We start from the raw sequence: 23,398 nt of genomic DNA, 5'->3' as shown, positions 1-23,398 counted from the left end.
GGGTGTGTGTGTGTGTGTGTGTGTGTGTGTGTGTGTGTGTGTCTATTTGTCTGTCTACGAGCATGGAGGTCAGAGGACAGCTTATGAGAGTCAATTCTCTCCTTCTACAAGGTGGGCTCTTGGAATCAAACTCAGGTTATTAAGGCTTGGCAGAAAGTGCCTTTACTACTGAGCCCCCTCACCACCCTTCAGCCCCTCATTTTTCAAAAACAAAAGTAGTATTAAATTTCCAAGATCATACTGCTAAGAAGTGATAGAGTCAAAATCTAAACCCATGTAATTGGACAACAACATAAATGACCCCAGTGTTAGGTCATTCCAAGATCAAGTAGTAAACAGTGGGAACCAGAGAAGTATAAAAGGGGATACCCAAAGTCTGGGAAGATAGTTGAAGAAAACTCAGAGGGAAATTTGGTCACTTGGGGGAGAAGGGGGCTTCAAGAAAGAATGAAATGTTTATCTACTCAAACAGACACCAGCAAACCCTTACTCATATGTGTAGGTAGAATTTTCTGTCCCACCAGCCAGCTCCCAAATAACCACACAGAGAACTATTATTAATTATAAAAGCTCAGCTGATAGCTTAGCCTTGTTACTAATTAGTGCTTAAAACTTAATCCATTTTTACATGTTGCTACATGACTCATGGCATTTACCTGTCCTCTTATATGTCTTGCTCCCTCTCTTTCTGGCAGCTCCATCCTTCTTCTTCCCAGAGTTCTCTCTATCTGGCTCTCCTGCCTATACCTCCTCCTGCCTAGCTATTGGACATTTATCTTTTTATTAAATCAATGAGAGCAACACATGTTCACAAAAAGATTGTTCCACAACACATATGTTCAATAAGTCTTGTTAAGATAGCTCAGAGAAATTTCAAAATGATAAACTGTATCATGAAAGAGTTTAAAATGAATTGTGAATATACTTTCATTATCTATTAATAATCATTCCTTCATAATTCATTATAGAAAAAAACAAACAAGAAGGAAAAGAAACTCAAGCTTATTCTCAATCTCTAAGAGGCTAAATAAGATTAGTCTCCAAAATTGACTGCTATAATAGAATCTATCAAAAATTCTGAATAAAAAGCATTTTAGTAAAGCAATGGGTGCAAAAAAAAAGTTTACTCAGAATGACCTATGAACAGGAAAAAGTGGTGAGAAAATAGAGACAGTAAGTATAAACAAATAGTTTGAAGATTATGTGAAGAGAGAAATGGATCATGGGAGGGATAAACGACAAGGGTTATCCTTAGACATGATTAGTAATAAAAAAAAAGTCTATATGTTATTATGAGTAATTCAGTGATGAAAAAAGTTAAGAGAGAAAATAATTCCAGCATTGGAGACCCTGGGTAAGCAAATGTGGGTAGGTTAAAGATACATTTTAGTGTTGGGGTGAGAGGATCATTATTATTAAATTGTAGAAGTTATTGGCCAAGCCTAAGTGAGTTGAAAGGAAGGACATGTGGAAGGAAAGATGTTTTTAAAGAGTGGGGTGTAACATGAATCTTAAAAGGTCTTATTAATAAAAACAAACCCGGTACCAGTTATTGGGGTGAAGGCTGGAAGATCAGAGAGACAGAACAAGCCACAGCTACCTCACCTCGCCAGTTCCTCAGCTGATCCTGTTTCCTCTGACTGGAAGCCTCTGAGTCCTCATCCAGAATGAAGCTCAGCTGAACTGTTGCTCAAAAGCCTAAAAGCTTAACCAGGCTAGTTCCTGGTTTTCATGCCTCATATAACTTTCTGTTTCTGTCCTCACTTCCTGGGATTAAAGGCGTGTGTCACCATGCCTGGCTGTTTCCAGTGTGGCCTTGAACTCACAGAGATCCAGACGGATTTCTGCCTCTGGAATGCTAGGATTAAAGGTGTGTGTGCCACCATTTTCTGGCCTCTATATCTGTTCTCTGACCCCAGATAAGTTTATTAGGGTACACAATATTTTGGGGAACACAATATCACCACAGTGGGAGGCATGAATGTGCCAAAGACAAGAAAATAGCATTTTCTAGCGGCATTGGACGTTGTTTGGGATTTAGGATAGAAAACCAGGCAAGTCCAGACAACACAGACATAAGAATTTTCTATTGTAGCATCAGTTTCTCACATTGTAGCTAAAGAAAAGGGAACAAACGAGCTTTGTGGGTCGTTCCCTGTGATGAGCCATTTTCCTAAGAGAACCTCCCCGATGCCTTATATCCCAGGTTCAGACATTCCTGGTGAGATATGTGGGGGGAGGTGTCTGGGCAAGAAGATAAAAGGCAACACGATATTGAGGAAAGAAAGAAGTATTGGTAGAGTCAATTTCGGGACAGTCAGTGCCCATAGTGTCCCAAAGAGTCAAAGTTCCAATGGAGTAGGAGTGAGACCGAGGCTCAAAATATACTATCAAATAGTATGGTAATGATTTCCATAGAGAGATTCTGAAGGGTGTGAGGGTATCTGCAATGATAATAATGCTGTGGTGTGGTCAGCTAAAATGGGATAGAAGAAATTATTGCAACAGAAAAACTCAAAATATTACAATACCAGGTTGCTGGGTAGATAAAGAACAACTGATCAGATTGATTGTAGGAATAATGAAGGCTATAAATACAGCACAGATGGTAGAGTTCTCAAATAAAGATGGGAGAGAGGAAAAAGGTTTTAGATGGGAACTCTTGGGAAAGATCTTATATGGTAGAGTCTAAAGACACGAGCTCGCCGGGCGTGGTGGCACACGCCTTTAATCCCAGCACTCGGGAGGCAGAGGCAGGCGGATCTCTGTGAGTTCAAGGCCAGCCTGGGCTACCAAGTGAGTTCCAGGAAAGGCGCAAAGCTACACAAAGAAACCCTGTCTCGAAAAAACCACAAAAAAAAAAAAAAAAAAAAAAAGACACGAGCTCAGGGTTTTCAAAGTTGAAAAGACAGATAGCTTGTTAGGATCCCTAGAAACCAAAAGGACACTGCTTCACCTACAGTTTCCAAGGCAACTGAGTTGAGGGGGAAAACATCTTCCACTTGGGAGGAACCTGAGAAAGGAGTCCATTTCTATAATCTTATGAGAAGGATAATCTTACTTAAAAATTAATCAGCAAGATTGAAGCTAAGTTTCTAATTCCCCACCTTCTATATCTCAGAGACTACTACAGTGTTCAGACATACACAGACTTGAGAAGAATGGCCTAAAGGAAAAGTTGGAAGCCACTCTAGAGTGACTGTAACATCTGCATCACATTTAGGTAGAAGACTCCTTTGAAGGCAAAAACAGAGCTCTAATCCAAAAATCTGATTTAATAGAAGCTGAGCCTTGCTGTTAATGTCTCTATAATGAGAAGGAACATAAACAGCCAATGGAAAGAATGGAGAGAGAGAGGGAGGGAGAAAGAGAGAGAGAGAGAGAGAGCTGCCCTTGCATTGTAGCAGCTGAAGGAGTCATTGGCAGTGGAGTGTTGAGGATCACTACCTACAGTGCCCTCTTTTTCAATTCCCCTTGTGAGTTTACCTCTCAGTAACCCATATGATGTCCCTTACTTTCCCTTTATGTAAGCACTGTGCCTTTGTTCTTTGTTCATCTCAGGGAGTCAGCTGAGAAAGTAAACATAGCCCAGACCACATGTTCTCAAACTCTGATGCACTCTCAGCTCCCCAGGGAGGAGAATCATGGTCATCACAAACTCACAGGACTGTTTCTCTTCATCCTCACACACAGCCTCTGGGGTGAGGCTGTTTTCATCCCCAAACACAATGAAGGGACTGAACCTAAGGAAGGTGAAGTGCATTGCTCAGGTCATTCTGTAAAGAAATACAAGGTAAAGCTGGCCTTTTGTCCAACACCGGATCCTGTGTGATATCCACTCCACAAACACCAGCCTGTCCACTGACGACCATAGAAGATTCACAATTCCAAAGAAAGGGGGTTATATGAAAAGTTGGTTTGCTGTTGGCAATACCCTGGCTGAATTATTCATAACAGCCGGGAGATGGAACCAACCTAGATGTCCATCAACCAACGACTGGATAAAGAAAGGCAAGAAGACATAGACACAGCAGAATAAAGATGAAAATAAGACCATGGCATTTGCAGGAAGATGGATGCAAGTGGAAATCATTTCATTAAAATAATGGTGAAGCAAAATAACCCAGACTCAGAAAAGCAAATGCACATTTACTCTGATATGTGGATCCTAGATATGAAACTACACATATAGGCCACAAAACTAGAAAGAGGATTATAAGATGGGGGGAATAGATGTTAAAGGAGATGCAATAGATGTGAGAAAATACATGTGGGGGATAAGTGGGAAAAGAAAATGAAGCAGAAGGAGAGAAGAGGGTCAGAGTAGAGAGGAGGAGAGGAGGGGAGGGAAGGGAGTCAGGATAAAGTATAATGGCATACATGCCTGAAGACATCATAAAGAATAGCATTATTTTGTATGCTAACCTAAAAAGCTAATATAAAAAATTGCACCTGGATAACACACATGTGAGATGGTTAATGCTGGTGTAGCAAATATCCAAGGGAAGTAGGGGTTCTTTTAAATTTAACAGCATTTCAAAGAATGTTAAATTACCAAAGAGTGGAAATTATTCACCCAGGGCACAGAACTGCTTATACAGCCACCATGGCTTTTAAAACAATATCCACACATGATGAAATGTGTTTCATTTAAAATAGGAAAGAAAAAACCACACCCAGCTCTCCTGACCTTTTCGGGCTCATTATTTTTTAATTACATGATCCAGAGTCAGCATCCCGGGCATTGTTGTACAGCACCATCCCACAACACATCCCTGGCAGGACATGTTGGAGCCACACCTATGCAGATTGGCTTTAGACATACCTTGGAGCTCACACAGAACTGGGATCCTCTGGCATTCCAGTGAACTCCCAGGATCTCTTCTTGTGGTGATATTTTATTTGTGCTTTAATAAATAAAGCTTGCCTGGAGATCAGAAGGAAAAGGCCAGCCATTATAAGTAAACAAAGAATTCAGGCAGTGGTAGCACACGCCCTTAATCCTATCACTTAGCAGGCAAGATCTCTGTATGTTCAAGGCCACACTAGGGAACAGAGCCAAGCGTGGTAACACGTGCCTTTAATCCCAGTACCAACCATAGAAGTCTGGAGGTCTGTATAGATAGACAGAAAGTGACAGAGCTGTGTATGTGGAGGAGGTGATGTAGCTGGGCCAAGAGAGCCAATGAGAGAACAGAACAGAAAAGGCATATAAACATGAGTATACAGGAAGAAGCTCTCTTTGAAAGCTGTAGAGTTGGTGAGGTGAGGTTAGATCATGGTTTGTCCTATTCCTCTGACCTTTCTCTAAGGCTATCACCCCTATATTTGGTTCCTTGTTTTCATTTATTAAGACTGTCTAGAAATTCATCTACATCCTCTCAACCTTCTATTCTCTCTGCTCCCTCCTTCCCTCTCTCTCTCTCTCTCTCTCTCTCTCTCTCTCTCTCTCTCTCTCTCTCTCTCTTCCCCCCCATACACACATATATGTGTGTATATAATATATATATATACATATACATATATGTTTCTTCTGAAGTGAATACATGTTCTTTAGGCTTTCTTCCCACACATCACTCTGACTGTGTTATATTCCAAAAGTATTGTTTATAATAAGCTGTCCTCAGAGCTGGAGAGACTGCTCATAGTTAAAAGCACTTACCACTTTCACAAAGACCCAGGTTCAGTTCCCAGAACCTACATCAGGGGACTCACAACCTCCTGTAATTCCAGTTCCAGGGGACCTGTTGTCCTCTTCTGTCCTCCACAGACACATACATGCATGTGATACACACAAATTCACATATGCACCACACACACACACACACACACACACACACACACACACACACACATGAATTTAAAAAAAAAAAACTTTAATAACCTCTCCTTACTTCAGGCAAAGGCACCTGATTTCCACACTATCAACAGCTTCTTTTCACAGCTGTCCATAGGCCAGAAGCACCTTCCATGGCTGCGTTACAAGCATGTCTTCCTCCATGCCCAGGCCTGCATCAGTGTGCCTGGGTCTTCGTCTGTGTTCAGTCCTTTTCCATCATCTTGGGCCTGTCAGGACCCCGCCTTCTCCCTCTTCAATCCAACAAACTCTACCTTCTCCTCCATTACTAACCATCCTTAGACTTTTCTGTCACCCACTCTGCCCCACTACTAAGATCCCAACTAGAAATTTAGGTCACCCTTTAAGACCACATCCTGCCATCTGTCCAACATTCTCATTCTTATCCCCGACACTCCCCTGTCTTCTGAGCCATATCACCCATGATATATCTCAGAGCTGTGCAGCCAAGCATGAGGGTGGATGACCTGTGCCACAAATAGGCCATTAGTGGAGAAGACTGAGGCCAGTATCCCCTCTTGGGGAAATGCTGATGTGTCTGGTAGTCAGGGTGGGGTTACAGCTGGTCCTGTGTTAGCACCACATGAGGCCTGGAATCCGGGCAGAGGCATCTATGTAGCATCCACTGAGGACACTGGGCTGGTGCCAAGAAGAAGGGGAGGCAGGAGACACTCTAATAAATGTTGACAGAGGACACACAGACACATGGAGAGGTGAAGAAATTCAGCAACAAAGAACAAAACAAGACTGGGAATTCCCATAACCACCTTACTCAGCAACATGACCCAAGAAGGACAGTTCTACTTGTGAGCAATCCCTTCCCCAGAAATACAGGTGGACAATGTCTGCTTAAGATGCACGTTACAGGCAGTTTTCATCTCTGCATACCAACACCATGTCTGGTCTTACACTTCAAAGTTTAAGACTACTGAATTGTATCTATAACCAGCTAGTCCAACTGTCAAACAATCCACCACCTCCACTGAGTCCCACCCTCCTTGGTATTCCCATCTCCTTGACCACTATACCTTTCTTGTTCCTTATCAGACTAGCTCTGCCCAGTGTCTCCATTCTTCACCTGCCTCTTCCCTAAGGTCATGACTTCTGTACTCTCTAACACTACCACTGTGTTTATTTTATTTTCTCCCTACTTTGTTGGAACCCATCTAAGTAACTCAGCACCAAATTGAGAAGCTGCTTCTGCTTGATTCCTGTGTTCTTGATGATGTTTCTGGTACATATGTTGCTATTAGCGAGGTAGACGTTTCTCCATTTCCATTCCTTGTATTAGTCAGCTTTCAGTCACTGTCACAGAATATCTGAGACAGCCAACTTAAAAGCAGGACAGATATATGTTAGCAAAGATCTAAAACATAGTTGTTGGCCCAGTCCCTTTGGACCTGTGGTGAGGCATCATGACAGGAGTGTGTGACAAAGAAGGACCATTCACTACAAAGTGACCAGGGAGGCACAATCTTCTTCAAGGACAATCTCAATGACTCCAAAGCTCTCACGAGGCCCCACCTCCATAAAATTCCACTCCCTCCCAATAGAGCCATGCTGGGAACTAAGCCTTGAACACAGTGTTTGGTAGAACATTCCAGATATTATAACATTCCTCTGTGGAAACTCCCTATGCTGTCTTCATCCTCTTAATCCTCCATTTGCACCTTCCATACATTCTTTGGGCTTTTCTCCTTTCCCTCCTCCCAACTCTTCAATGGTAGTGTTTTCCAACATGGCAGTCTCATCTTTTCAGCTGGGTTTCCTCCCCTCTAGATCTAAGCTATTGCTCATTTACTCATATTCCAAGGTTTCAGGTGTTGCACATACAGTAGGTCACATACATGGGCCACGAGGTGAGTGAACTATGGAACATCTACAAACAGCCTCTCTGGGTCTCAGTTTCATGATGTGTTATGTAGTTATAGGTCATATGAAGAAATTTATCTAAGAATCAGGAAATAACCACATATAGTACATGTTGGTTCTATTTCCCATGCAAATAATTCTCAAGTGTCAATCTGTAAGCTATGCTTGTGTGGGAACCCAGCTCTACACATACTTTCTCCTTTACAACTATTTGACTCTTCGATCTCAATCATCTGAAACTCCTGATATGTCCCAAACCAGTTCTTCTCTCTTCTTTTCCTATCCCTGGAGCATGGCTACATTCTAGATATATAAGTGTGAAACTGCAGAAATCATTTAAATTATTGTTCACCCCTCTCTATATCTCAAAGATCACATCCAGAATGTCCTCCAATGTCTTTCCTATTGCTCTGCATGACATTGGCTTTTGCCAAGAGCCCCCCCCCCCAATTGCCTGTGCTCTCTTCCTTCAATTCTGCAAAGTTCGCCATCCTACAAACAGCCTGGTCATGTCCCTTGCCTGCTCAAAAAAGAAAAGAAAAAAGCCTTGCGTATGCACAGCCTTTTGCTCAGTGAGCAGAGTAGGCTCCCTAGACTGACAATCAGAGCACTCCAGTGTGACAAGACTTGTTACTACGTGTTTTCTAAACACACCCTGGGTTTCTCACCTCTGTGTCTACTTCTGTGCTTCCTCTGACTGGCAGCTTTCATGCCCAACTATAGCTACTGAAACCTGGCCAGCCTTCAAGGTCTGCCTCAAAGCTTGGAAGCCTTCTCTGGTTTCTGAGTTGGATTTGATCTATCTTTCTTTCTTTTCTTAGTAGTTCCTCAATATTTTTATATTTTATTGCTCTTATTTTATATTATTGTAATTAAAGACATCTATCTGCCTTCTCTACTATGCAGTAAGTTTTCATAAAGACAGAGATTATATCTTATTATATTTATATCCCCACAGGACTTAGAACATTCTTTGCAATAAAAGACCATCTGTACATACCTATTAAATTCACATGCACATATCTCTAAGAAATTATATGCTGTATTTGGGGTTTTTGAAACTGTTCATTATACCCACTTGTCTATGTACACAAAATGCCCTTTTCAGGGCTTCTTGGTGCAATTTCTCTAAACTATTGACAGAAAGGCCCTGCAAGATAGATATGTATCACAGCTGCAAAATATTCTCCCTGCCCCTTGGGCTCCTCCCTGGAAACACTGATGCCTGAGCTCATGAATGAAGTGACTGATAAATTCAGAGGAAAACCATTTTTGTAATTACCTTCTCTGGTTAAAAAGACAAGGAGATATTGTTGCTTCCAAATAACTTGTATTTAAGAGAGGAACATCTCAACTCAGAAGCAGCACCAGCAAGACACCTTGCCCAGGACTAAGGATACAGCAGAGAAGCCTCATGGACTTCCCCTCTTTGTCATTATCCAGGCCCCAGAAGCTACATGGTGCGGCAGAAGGCTTTGAACTCGCTCCAGCTCCACCACTGAGAGTCCTTGAGAAGTTGTCAAAGTCACTTCTCGCTTCCGGCCTCCATCTCTGAATCTTAAAGGGGGAAGTAGAGAGGACTAGTACAGTCAGGGATGTGTTTGTTGCATGAGCATGAAGATTTGAATTTGATATCAAGTAACCACATTTTTAAAAAGCCATTTGGTGGCATAACTTCATAAGCCCAGCACTGAGGACGGGGAGACAGTGATCCCTGGTGCTCACTGGCCATCAGTCTAGCCCATTTGACAAGTTCCAAGTGAACAAGAGACCCTGTCTCAACAAACAAGGTCAATGGCACCAGGTTGGCCTCTGACCTCCACACATACACCCACATGTACGTGAACCTGTACACACACACACACACACAGAGAGAGAGAGAGAGAGAGAGAGAGAGAGAGAGAGAGAGAGAGAGAGAGAGAATAAGTTTAACATACTTGGTGACTGATGAGCTTTGTGGCCTTTTTAGGATCTCAACTGTGTCTGTCTATAGCCCTGTAAAGCAACACAGCACGGGGTGAAGACTGAGCATGACAGACAAACTGCTGGGTGTCTACCCTACCTCTGTCCTCTCCAGCTGTGTAACATCAAGAACCATCCACTACTTCTCTGTTGTGTATCCTCATCCATAGGAAAGCTATAATGCTAATAGTAGGGACAGTAACAACATCATAGGGCTGCTGTAGCAATAGGAAGAGACATACACATGGCTTGATAGTGTCTGTCATAGCGTAAGTGCATTGTGGATTCCATGATGATTAATTTCAGTGAAACCCATTTTCAAAAACAGCCAATGTATCCTGATAATACTCAGGGAACTACCTTCTGCAGGTGTGTGTCGTGGTAAGGGCTGAGGCAGCCTTAGATGGCAAAGGGCAGTGTTATAGACTGCTAAGTCACAATTTGTACATCATATAACACTCCCCTCATATGAACAGTGTTGTTGTTTAGTTGAATTAGTTGCCAGTATATAAAAAGCACAATTTCCTTGACCTGGCTTCCTTTTAAAAGGTGTGTGCAGGGGACCTCAGGAAAGAGGGTACAGTAGTGAAAAGTGTACACTGCTCTTGCAGAGGACCATGATTAGGTTCCCAGCACCATACTAGGCAGCTCACAACTGCCTGTTAACTCCAGTTCCTGGAAATCTGAAGCCCCTTTCTGACCTACGAGGCACTGCATTCGCATGAACAAACCCATACACAGACACTGCATATACACATAATTCTTTAAAGATTCATTTATTTTTAGGTTATGTGTATGAGTGTCATGCCTACAATAATGTATGTGCAGCCCTTGTGTTTCGGGTGCCCACAGAGGCCAGAAGAAGGCATAAATCCTCTGGAATTGGAGTTAAAGATGGTTGGAGTATGTGTTGGAGCTGGGAACTGAACTTGGAAAGAATAACCAGTGCTCTCAACTGCTGAGCCATCTCCCTAATATATATACATAATTTTAAAAAATAAAAGCGAAAATCCATGCAATTGGAGTATCTGGCAATATGAACATGCATTTCTGTATATATCTTGTTGTCCTCAACCTGCCCATTCACACTGCAGGATTTGCTCCTACAGGAATGTTTGGGGTTTCTGCGGTTTTTTTTGTTTGTTTGTTTTTGTTTGTTTTGTTTTGGAGGGTGCTGGAGATAACACTCGAAGTTTGCTAGAGAAGTATGCTACCATGAGCTTGCACACCCAGCTTTAATCCTTGCCTGGGTAATAAGGACAACTGTTTGTCATCACAGAAAACCCACACTTGTGCCTACACATGCAGAGTCCATGAAGGAATCAGCATAAAGAATCGAAGCTGGAATACGGAGCTGAGGGAGCCCTGATTATATCATTCGGTCTCTAGATGCAGTAGACCTGGAACCCTCATGTCCTTATACTATTGTAAAATGAGTAACTTCTGAAAAATAAAGTAGTGGGAACACACCAAAAAGATACAAGAGCCAACTGGATGAGCTTTTTGTGACTAACCCTCAAACAATTTGAGCAATAAAACAAGTAACATAATATTGGATCATAACCCAACTGTAAAATAAATACCCAAAAATCTCTGCTGATGTAAAGAAGTGATTGAATAAATAAGTGTGGAAAATGTTTAAAACCCCCAATCAGAACAACTCAAACAGGTCATGTACATGTTCTTCTGATGTTTCATGTCCATGAATCATAAGATTATGATGCAATCAGAATGGCACTATTACCACTGTGGTCCACTTTCCAAAACTTACACCCTCACAAGAGAACTATGAAGCCCAAAGTGGACAATCCTCTGCAAAAACACCAACAGATACTTCTCAAAGCCAACACAGTTATCAAGAAAAAGAAAGCTTAGGAAATGGCTGCAGACCAGGAGGGGCTGTGGAGGCGTGCCAATGTGACAATTTGAACTGTTCAGGCATACCAGGCAGTTTACAGTGAATACCAGTCTATTGATTCACAGCTATGGAAGCTGGAAGTCCAGCATCAAGGTGCTGGAATCTGGGGGTGGGGGGTGTTCTTCATGCTGTGTCATCACATGGCAGGGGACACATGGCAGAGTGGCAAAGAGAGAGCAGAAGGAAATGGGAGGGAATGAACTCAGTCCCAAGAGAGATAACTGGCATTAACCCATTCATAGCCCTCATACCCCTAAATACCTAAAGATCCCACTTCCCAACACTGTCACAACTCAACATTCAAATCAAGTGATGGCATGTGATGCTCTGCATGGGATCCTGGAGCCCAGCAGGGAATATTAGATGCACGCTTGTGAAATCAGAACCAAGGATTGCTTTTACTAACGCTTTATCAGTGTCATTTTCTAACTTGCTATAAATACACACAATAATAAGGGAATGTGGGTGAGGGTATTCAGGAGTTCTCTAAATTATCTTCACAACTTTTCTGGGAATCTGAAACTATTTTAAGGTTTTTAAAAATTATGATAGGGCTGGGGAGGTGGCTCAGTCGGGACAGTGCATGCCATGCAAGCCTCGGGAACCTGAGCTCAGATCCCTGAGCAACCAATGGGCACAGCAGTGCATGTCTATGGCAAAATAGAGACAGGTGGATTTCTGGGGATTCCTCAGACAACCTAACCAAATCAGTAAACACCGGGTCCAGTGAGAGACCCTGCTCAAAATTAAGGTGGAGAGAGGAAGGTGTCTAGCATCAACTTCTGGCCTCCACATGAATATGAATACATGTGCTTATACATCCACATTCACAAGCATACATGCACATGTACCTGTACTGACATGCATACATGCATTCAAGTACATGCATCTCCACATGCATAGGCACATATACATATGAACATGTGCACAAACACACACACACACACACTAATAATAATAGACCAGCTAATATCCTAAAGGGAAGTCCTGTTATTACGAGAATGATGCTATTTCATTGATTCCAAAAACATAAAAATTACACTTTTGTAAAAGACTCCATGTGCTTTACATATTCACCATAAAATGTAACAAGTATCTCTGCCATCTTTCCAGACATCTTTTCTCAATGCACTTAGAAATTAGTAATAGCATAAGATTTGATTGATCTACTCAGAATTTGGATCCTTCCAATTGTTCATTAAACTTACAAACTGAATTAATGCTTGTTCTTGTGTGTCTTGGCAGAATAAATTAATACTATCCGAACGAATTAGTAACCTTGGCTCCTAACACCAGTGATTTTGGCAGGCTGCACTTTCAGTTTAATAAGCCGGGGCACAGGGGAATCTTTAGATAAGGATGCACTGTCCCACCAGTACACATGGAGCTATCCTCAATGAATGTTAAAGGAGCGTCCCAGAGGAAGTGCCGACCTCCTCCTAACTTCTTGTCAAAGCAACGGGAAGCTGGCTGGGTGTTCCAGCTAGAAACACGAAATCCAAATCATGGCAAGGCAGTAACTCATTCACTTGACAGCACTTTTCCTAACACCTGCTCTAAGAACGCAGCAATGGTAGACACTCTGATGAGTTTCCATTCCTGCTTCAGGGGCAAAATAGCAACACGGTAAACAGGAGGTGTAGGGATGTTGAGCAGCTGAAGCCGAGGAATTCTTAAAATATACAGTTGGGTATTCAACAAGCCCAGCAGAAGTGGGAAGTAGTAAGAGTAAATACATACTTTGTGAACAAACACAGATTATGACCCCATTCATCATTTCCGGGGGCTTGTGAGGATGGGGAGGTAATTAAGATATCACGCATGCCCTTTGGGCATTCAGTGCCTAGTGCCTAGGCGAGGAGAGGTATGTAAATAACTGCACACACACAGTAGAAGTTAGCGTGTGCCCCAGGAAAAGTAAGAGTGCTCTGGAAAGTCTAAAATGAAGACATTAAATCTAGTGGTGGGTACAGACACAGACAGAAGTATAAGAGGGACTTACCTTGGGATATGAACTTAATGGATTTGGTGGTGAGGTGGACAAATACTACAGCCATGGGGCAGCCTCAGTAAAGGAACTTGAGGATTCTTGTTTACCTGAAGAATACGTCAGTGGGCCTTGGGAAATGTGGCTTTAAATAGTAATAGAGGTACAGGCTAAGTGTAGGGGAGAGCAGGGGCAGGGGGGGGTGGTTCCATGCTCTTCACTCCCCTCCTCTCAGACTGCATGTTGGACAGTGCAGACACCATTCTGACAAATGATAAGCATTGGCAGAGCCAATGAGGAGCAGGCAGTCTGCATGTGCCACTACATGCAGCGCCCTGGGAAAAACACATTCTTGTGTCTGGTCAGACATGCATTACCTGAATGCAATTGTAAGGAGTCATCACACAAAACCAAACTTGAAGTAGAAAGCGCCTGTTTTGTATTCTTCAAACATGTTGCTATCCTGGAAGCAGTCAGCACAGATTAGTACCAACCAGCACTTGTTTCTGTGATAAAACACTTTGACCAAAGGCATCTTGGGGGAGGAAGGGGTTTATCTCATCTTACTCTTCCACATCACAGTCCATCACTCAGAGTCATAGGGAAGGAATTCCCAGCAAGACCTGGAGGCAGGACCGCTTGCTCTTCCACGCAGCTTCTCTCTAACCGGGGAACTCACTTGTAGTCAAGGAGAGTACAGCAGAACCATGGATGCTCACTCACTGGCTCCATCTTAGCTTTTTTTTTTTTTTTTTTTTTTTTTTTGGTTTTTTCGAGACAGGGTTTCTCTGTGTAGCTTTGTGCCTTTCCTGGAGCTCACTTGGTAGCCCAGGCTGGCCTTGAACTCACAGAGATCCGCCTGCCTCTGCCTCCCAAGTGCTGGGATTAAAGGCGTGCGCCACTACCGCCCGGCCCATCTTAGCTTTTTTATACAGCTCAATACCACCTGCTTGAGGACTGGCTCCTCCTACATAATTTAGTAACCAGGACAACCCCTCACACATGCCCTTAGATAATCTGACCTAAGCAACTCCTCAACTGAGGCTTCTCCTCTTAGATGACTCTGGGCTGTGTCAAGCTGACAACTAAGTGAACCAGGACAGCACTGGTCTATAATTTTCTTTTCTTCTTTTTCCTTTTTCTTTGAGACAAGGTGTTTATGTAGACATGGCTGGCTGGGATACATGAGACTTTGTCTCACAAAACAAAACAAGGGGGCTGGAGAGAAAGTCCATAAAGTACTTGCTTAAGCATGAGGACTAGAGTTCCAGTTCCATGGAAAGTTCGAGTGTCAGCACGCACTTACAATCCCAGTGCTGGGAAGAAGCAGGCAGATCTCTGGAGCTGACTGGTGAATTGGTCTAGCCTCATCAATAAACCCCAGGTCCCAGTGAGCATCCCAGTGAGGGACAGTGGCTCATAAAAGAAGGTGGACAGCCATCCTGAAGAAACACAAACACACACACACACACACACACACACACACACACACACACACAGTGAGGTTTATTTTGGTTCGTGCCCTTGGAAGTGTCAGCCCTGACTGGGCCACTGTTTTCAGCACATATTAGGGCAACCAATCATGGTGGGGTACATGAAGCTAAGAAGGCTAGTTCACCTCCCAGCTAGGTACAAAAAGAGAAGGAGAAATAAACCAAGATCTCACAAACCCCTTCAAAGACATGCCCCTTTCTGCGCCTACCTAAAACTTCTCCCATGTTATCACCTCTTAAAGGCTGTATCTGTACAGGCTGGGGACCAAGTAGAACACGTGGGACTTTGTGGGATGCTCCAGATACAGCCTACATCACATATCATTCATACTTGGGAAGTTCTCCATCTTTTAATCTTCCTGTTACTGAGCACTTGTTATTTCTACTTTGTTGTGAATGTATTTATTAAAACTACTCTATTTCTTTGGGGAATATCCTCTAGAAGTCTTTGAATAACTTTTGTAGAACAAGATCTTAAAGACTATAATATGTTGCAGATGTCGGAATGTGTATGGATTAAGAAATGCTCATGCAGGCTGATCTCCAAAATATATAAAGAACTCAAGAAACTAGACAGCAAAATATCAAACAATCCAATTTAAAAAAAATGAGCTACAGAGCTAAACAGAGAATTCTCAACAGAAGAATTTCAAATGGCTGAAAGACATTTAAGGAATTGCTCAACATTCTTAGTCATCCAGGAAATGGAAATCAAATGACTCTGAGATACTATCTTACACCTGTCAGAATGGCTAATATCAAAAACACTGAAGACAGCTTATGTTGAAGAGGATGTGGAACAAGGGGAACGCTCCTCTACTGTTGGTGCGAATGCAAACTTGTACAGCCACTCTGGAAACCAGTATGGCGGCTTCTCAGAAAATTGGGAATCAATCTACCTCAAGACCCAATGATACAACTCTTGGGCATATACCCAAGTATCTCTATAAGACCAAGCCCCTCCCTGCTGCCTCAAGGGTGAGCAAGGTGTCCAACCATAGGAAATAAGCTCCAGAAAGTCAGCTCATGTGCCAAGGATAGATCCTGATCCCATCATCAGGGACCCCCTCAAAAAGACCAAGCTACACAACTGTCTCCCGCATGCAGAGGGCCTAGCCCAGTCCCATGCAAGTTCCACAGCTGTCAGTTTAAGTTTGTGAGTTCCTATGAGCTTGGTTCAGTTGTCTCTGTAGATTTCCCCATCATGATCTTGATGCCCCTTGCTCATATAATCCCTCTTCCTTTTCCTTGACTTGACTTCTGGAGCTTAGCCTGGTGCTTGCTTGTGCATCTCTGCATCTGCTTCCATCAGTTACTGGATGAAGGCTCTAGGATGACAGTTAGGGTAGTCATCAATCTGATTACTAGGGTAGGCCAGTTCAGGCACCCTCTCCACTATTACTAGTAGTCTAATCTGGGGTCAACCTTGTGGATTCCTGGGAATTTCCCTAGCGCCAGCTTTCTCCCTTACCCCATAATGTCTCCCTCTATCAAGATTTCTCTTTCATTGCTCTCCCACTCAGTCCCTCCCCAAGCTTGACCACCAGTTCCCTCATGTTCTTATCTCCCACCCCCCCTTTTCTGCTCCCCCCACCCCCAGTTTACTCACAGAGATCTCCTCTGTTTTCCCTTCCTGAGACAATCCATGTGTCCCTCTTAGGGTCTTCCTTATTTCCTAGCTTCCCTGGAGCTGTGTGCTGTAGTCTGATTATCCTTTGCTTTACATCTAGTATCCACTTATGAGTGAGTACATACCTTGTTTGTCTTTCTGAGTCTGGGTTACCTCACTCAGGGTGATATTTTCTAGTTCCATCCATTTGCCTGCAAATTTCATGATGTCATTGTTTTTTTACAGCTGAGTAATACTCCATTGTATATATGTACCACATTTTCTTTATCCATTCTTTGGTTGAGGGACATCTAAGTTGTTTTATTTAAAAAAAATTTTTATTCATTTTGCATGCACAGAACCCCATCTCGTCCCTCCTCCCACAAAACAAAACAAAAAGAACTGCTCATGCTGGAGGACATTTCCCGAGCTTATGAATGTAGAGTTGACTCATTCATCATTAACATTAGTACTGCTGCCAGACCATAGCTGCCAAGGTCCCACTGCAGCCCAGGTTCAAGTTCTGAGATGCGGAAGAGGCATCCAAGTGAAGAAATGAAGTAGTGTCCGACCACCAGATGAGTTTCACACAAGTGGCCAGCACTAAATAGCTCAAGCCATCTTTATTTATACTTCAAAAACAACATGTCTTTCCATACTAACAATAATGTTTTTCTCACCCTCCAACGTTAACCTGTGGTGGTATTCTAATTGTACTGAAATGTGATTTTGATTGTATGTTAATAAATAAAGTTGCCCAGGGGTCAGAGCTATTAGAGCCATAGACAGAGTGTGGCGGTGGTGGCGTACGCCTTTAACCCCATAGATCTCTGTGTGTTCAGGGATACAGCCAACATTGGAGACATATGCCTTTAAGACCTGGGGGGCTGTACATACAGACAGTGACGAGGCAGTCATGTGTTTGGGTTTACAACCAATGAGAAGGCAGAATGACTATGAAACGACTTACACACAGGGAAATAGCTCTCTTTCGGGAAGCTAAGACCACCACAGGAGGAAGGGTGAGATTTTAACTCTGAGCTCTGATCTCTTCTTGGCTTTCTCTTTTATGTTGTTTCACTGGTTTGCTGTCGGTGTTTCTGTATTAGATAACGATGTGGGGGGGTATTAATGGTCTTGACGATTCTAGCGTTTAACGACGCTTCTCGGCTGGGCAATAACAAATAGGTCAAAATTATGGTTGGTCTTTGTTTTTCCAACTGTCTTTGTGAGTGTCATAAACATCTCTTTGTCTTGAAGAACCATAAAACAATCTCGCACTTACATTTGTGCTAGATTTGTGTGGGGCCCTAGATGTGGCACTTATCTTGTCTTATAGTGTGGCCAGCCAGAATATGGAGTATGATTGGTCTGCTTGTCCTTATACTCGCGGTATTCAGCCTATGAGGGCAAAACCCCTATGAAGGAGGTGGAACATAGGCACACATTCTCAAAATACATACACTCTCAACAGACTATAATATCTGTCCTTTGCGAAGGCTATGACTCTCTGCAGAAAAATGGATAGCTGGGTTCTGTGAGATTGCTTTTCTGGTCATGTACGTCCTTTTCATTTCTGTGCAACTTCTTTGATAATACATTTGACATGCGCTATACCGGTGGCTTCCTTTCTGGGCGTCGTCACCTCTTCGTCCAGGTTCACGCGGTACAGCGACATAGATGCTATCGTCGAGAACTCATATGAACACCACGTAGAAAACTCGCTCATTTCTTATTAAGAATTTTAGGGGAAACTATTTGAGGAAAAAAAATTTTTTTCCTGATTATTCGCGTATTTCATCCTTAAATATCGATTGGGCAACGAATGAGAATCGTGCGGCTCAGGGGTGTGTCTGGATGCCTACGGCACTCCAGACCCGGAAGCTGTCATGATATCTTCCAAATGCTACAGGGTCATCGGAGGGCTTCACCCCTGTCTGCAAATGCATATGGTTCTCAACTTGAAAAAGACGATATTATGTTTTAGAAGTGTGGCCCTCAGTAGACCTTGTGGAAAAACAAAAGTAACCGGTGTTCGCCAGACAAATATAACAAGGACCAATCAGTAGCGTCGCGTAAGTCCCTCTTAAAAGAAAGCAACACGAGGAGACACCTGCTTAGTGGCTAGTATTTCTTTTTGCTAAACCTCTGTGCCAAAAAGGGTCTCGTTTGCCTTTACTAAGTTCCCATAGAAGACTCTGTTCTCAATTCCAGTTGGTCTGTTGGCATTGTGTGGAGATGCTCAGTCCAGAACATGGTCTCCACAGAAATTCAGTAAGTATCTCACCATCTAAGGATGCAATGCCCAATACACCCTGGAATCTTTCCAGAAAATCTCCGTTAAGGTCCAGCCAACTCAAATGTTCCAACAGAAATTCTGCTCTTAACAGATGCTCTCTGATCTTGTATACAAACTGCTTTGTAGCAACAGCCATCCAGTCTCATTGAAGTTGTAAACCCGAGCCTCTCAATTCACCCAGCAGATGTGTGGTGTCTTGGTGGTGATGAGAAGGAGGAGAAAAGCAGTTCCAACACACTGACAAAAGGGCTCTCATAAATATGCATGAGGTCATCCAGCACTTGCTACCTGAAATCCTTGGTACCTTACTCTGTCCCTCCATCTCTCTCCATTACAGACTCCAAGTCTCTCCAGGGCTTGCTACATCATGCTTGTATGGATCTAGCTGGGCTTTAAAGTTCACACAATTAGTCTCCCAAACTTTACTTTGAATATTAAGCCTTTGACATGTGGTATTCCTTAAGACAGATATTCTATTCTAAGTTTTATATTGCATACATAGAATTAGTTTAAAGATCTAGAGTGGGATTTGCTATACATCCAAAATTTATGTGTTGATTACTTATTTTAGTAGCTGTTAAAATACCCATGGTTTGAATCTAATTTATGCCTTTTTCTGCATAAAGACGTGCCAGTGCTATGGGACGAGTTTTGGGAGCAAGAGCCAAATTTTATATTTTTTTTTTTGGCAGTTTTCTTTACCTCCTGTATGTTTAGTTGGATTCAAAGGTTAGTACTCAAATGTTGTTGGATACTAACTAGGTTGTTCTAAAGTGTCCTAGGGCCAACAGTGGGAAGGGTACCAGACACTGTGCATTTTTTAATGAGAGGGGACTGATAAAAAGATTAGAAAATTTGCGTCAGTATTTCTCTTGAGCTATGTTGAAACTTAAGTAGTGTGGTATGAGCCAGTGATGGTTCACCATAGACAGTGAGTGCACTCTTAGGTGAGGGGTCAGACGTGAGTGCATTTTGTTATTTTTCTGTTGCTGAGAAGAAAAAAAAAAAACATGACAAAGGCCAATTCATAGAAGAGTTCTGGTGCTTCTGCTTCCGGGGTGTAAGAGGGAAAGCTGGAAGGCGGTGCAGGCCTTGCGGCTACAGAAAGCTGGAGCTCACATCCTCAAGTGCAAAGGGGCGTTTAGAGGAATGAACTGCAAGTGGCGTATGCAAAGCTTTTCTCTCAAAGCCTGTCCCAGTGACAGCTTCCTCCAGCAAGCTGCGCCACCACACCTCCCCAAAACAGGCCACAACTGGGACAAGGTGCTTCCACATGCCCAGGCTGTGGGGGACAGTTTCAATGCACACCGGGCACAGCATGGTTAAATGGAATGGTGGAAGAGGCCACCGTATGTGGATCTTTGTGAAGAGTGTATAAAGAAAGAAGGGGTCCTAGTTAGGGTTACTATTGAGGTGGTAAACGCCATGACAAAGGCATCTTGGAAGGAAAGGATTGAATTTCCTTGTGCTTCTTCAGCACTGCTGATCATGGAAGGCAGTCAGGACAGGAACTCAGCAGGTCAGGAACCTGGAGGCAGGAGCTGATGCAGCGGGCCATGGAGGGATCTCATGGCTTGTTCAGTCTGCTTTCTTATAGAACCGGGATCACAGCCTGGGGATGGCCACGCCCACAATGACTTGGCCCTACCCTATGCATTACTAATAAGAAAACACCTTACAGCTGGTTCTTATGGAGGCATTTTCTCAATTGAGGTTCCTTCCTTTCAGATGACTTCTAGCTTGTTTGCCATTGGCTGTGGGATTATCAGCTGAGAATTCTCCAGTTCCCGCAGTTTCATTTATTATTGTGACATAAGGACACGTAGGAGGACCGTCTGACACTGGCAACTTGCCATGCTTTTTTTTTTTCCCTATGCTTGTTTCAAACATGAGGAAAAATAAGAAATATTCAACCATGTACATTAAGCATTTTGGATCATTCATACTGCAAACACTATTCTTATATAGAAAAATCTCACTTAAATTTCTAAAGCAGTTTTTAATTCTATTCTACACATTTCTCAGAATGTTTTTCATTTTCCTAAAACACCCCCGTTTTGTTTTTCTACTTCTGATTCTAACATTTGGTTTCATACAACAATGCCTAAAATTATGGGCGGTAAATAATGCTTACTTATTTTGATGATGTGACTTACACTTAGTTTATTTGTAATGGAGTTATATGTAATGTCAAAGTCTTCGCAAGTGTTCTGATGTTATATGTCAAGATCATCTTAATATTGATATACAAAAAAAATATTCTTTTAGAACTTATAGTTTTAATACCTTATAAATAGTCCTCTTTTATACATTTGATGAAAGCGTATTAGATCTGTAAGAATCATAGGGAGTATGTGAAAACATCACACATTTTTTTACAAATTTAGACGCAGAGAGGAAAATAAACATTATTTATATCTATTCAATTGCACTCACCAGTATTGGAAGGACCACTGATTGGAATGATGGAATTCAATGCACACTTTTTATGACATCCATATGCCTGCACAACACACAATTTGTTTACAAACATGATAATGTTGCATGTGACTTGCTTTTGCACTTAAAGAATTTTATCATGAAAATATTGCATGTATCTGCTGTCCTTTTTCAAGGCTGTAATGGTCCAATACTATATACTTAATACTTATTTCACCAATCATTTAATAATTTCCTCAGTAGTTATTTGCCTTCATGAATACATTGCTTGGACATGTGTAAATATGCATGCTGCCAACAAGATAGAGTACTTCTTCACAATCATTGCCAAGAGAAACTGTGCCACAGATAGTGAGAGCAACATTGAATATCTTCATAAGGCTAGATATCAACAACCATTGTGTTTGTTTTTAATGTGGCAAAAAACTAGTATCTAATTGTTTAAATCTGTTCATCTATGTCTGTTTAATTATAAACACACCCTAATACCTCATTCTTTATGAATTTGTGGGTTCATTGCTGACTGAGTCCTTGTACAGCCTCACAGGCTTGACCTGACAGGATGGTGAGGGAATGAAGAAAGACAGACACACAGACATACACGTACATAGAAAAGCTGGGAGCAGGTGGTCTGGGCTCCATGGAAACTCACGGGTTTATTGGAAAGAGTTGAACAGGGAGGCAGGATTATTACATACATAAACCAAAAGACAAGGTGTATGGTGTGCAGGTAAACAGAGGCAGGTCTAGTTAAGTTTGCTTGAAGTAGTCTCTGTACAGGAGTGCAGTCTTCAAGCAAGAAACATCTGGCGGGGGAGCTATGGTGGACATTTTCTTTGCACACTACCAGCATCTGCACACATCTTTTCCTCAGGAAGGCTTTGCATCCCTCTGAGCTTCACCCAGGGGATAAGGCTTTGTTACACCCATGGAGCTAACACTGTGTCAAACACACGCTCCGTTAGGACTCCTCTCCTCAGGGCTTCCTCAGCTTGTCACAGTTTCACATTACATTTCCTTGTTTCTATTGAGCTTATCCTTTCTCATTGATGGTTTAGTGGCCAATTTTTGTACTATGGCTATAACCCATAATGACCATTTCAACGTATGTCCAGAAAGTGTCTCTTATTTTTGAATATTCTTCACTAGTACTTTCTCCCAACTTCTGCTTTTACCCTTTTATGCTGCAATCTTCTTTCCCTAAAGTCTTCTGAATTTTAAATTTCCTTCATGAGCATATTCTCCCACGGCTGCTTCTGTGATATTATAAAATCAAGTGGATCAAGTTCCATTTGCAGTATTCAAATCAGAGGCCCCGGGAGCCACACACACTATGGCATTATATTCTGTCTCTTAGCAGCAGTGCCCCTTCACACAGCATACGGTATCCCAGGCTGACACCAAAAGGAATGGCCGTTGGAGACGCTTTCTGGTAGCAGACTTCCATTGCTGGATTCACCCATGTGGCTTTCAGTTGATTGACAGGTAGTAGTTCCAGCACCCGCATCTCACGGGAAGGCAGACCAAAACTGACTGGGTTAGAGTCACTGGCAGTCACTGGACTGGGAATACGGACAGGGATATCTTCGGGTCAAGAATAGACACTCTCTTTCACATTGGACCAGAGATCATTGCTATCGTCCACAGTCTCTTTATATCTCTGCCTAAATGTGTACAAGAGTGTAATTTCAGAGTCAAATCATACAGTGATGATGTAAACAACTGACCTTATGCAGGAGGACAGATCTGGCCCTATTCTTAAAGAGTTTGAAAGAGAGAAATCATAGTTCTAGCCTCAGCCCATCTATAGTCACATCCATCAGGAGTGTAAGAACCACTACTGCATAGTTTAGCTGATGGGAGTGCCTTGGTAAACCTGCAGGGATGTTTTGGTGAAATTCTCTCTGCTGATTCATAGGTTGCCATTAAATAACGTCAACCAAATACTTCCTTTTTGTTTCT

Source organism: Peromyscus leucopus, chromosome 6, assembly GCF_004664715.2.
Source record: "Peromyscus leucopus breed LL Stock chromosome 6, UCI_PerLeu_2.1, whole genome shotgun sequence".
In the NCBI taxonomy this organism is placed as follows: Eukaryota; Metazoa; Chordata; class Mammalia; order Rodentia; family Cricetidae; genus Peromyscus; species Peromyscus leucopus.
Note: the sequence above shows the minus strand (reverse complement) of the source record.